This window comes from Pinus tabuliformis, chromosome 2_2, assembly GCF_031772625.1.
Source record: "Pinus tabuliformis cultivar Carrire ecotype Pingquan chromosome 2_2, CPIR1, whole genome shotgun sequence".
NCBI lineage: Eukaryota > Viridiplantae > Streptophyta > Pinopsida > Pinales > Pinaceae > Pinus > Pinus tabuliformis.
This window is the reverse complement of record NC_142300.1, coordinates 143,237,673-143,238,056: the sequence shown is the minus strand read 5'-3', so window position 1 is coordinate 143,238,056 and position 384 is coordinate 143,237,673.

Sequence of the window (384 nt, the reverse complement as noted above, 5' to 3'; positions counted from 1 at the left end):
AAGAATGTTGAAATTTTTCTCGACGCTCCTTTGAGCCTTCGTTGTTGCGGTCCTAGATGGAAGCCCCAAAACTCTGTCATGCTTATGTCGCTATCGTGCCCCTCGGTTGTTGCGAATAAAGAATTTTGATTGGGCTAGGTAGCCATTTGTGGCTCCATTGAAATTGGCTCCTCGTTATATTGTTCACCTCTTCCCTATTTGGTGCAGAGGGTTTTGCTTTTCGTGTGAAAGGTGGGTTGGTAATTGAGTTGGTTTTTCGGGTTTGCCTCAAGAATGGCCTTGGGTCATTTGTAGGGTGTCCGATTTTCATCTTCTCTCCATACCCACTCAGTAGTGCATGAGCGGTAATGTTGGCCATGCTTGTCCTGGGAGGCATATGTGAAC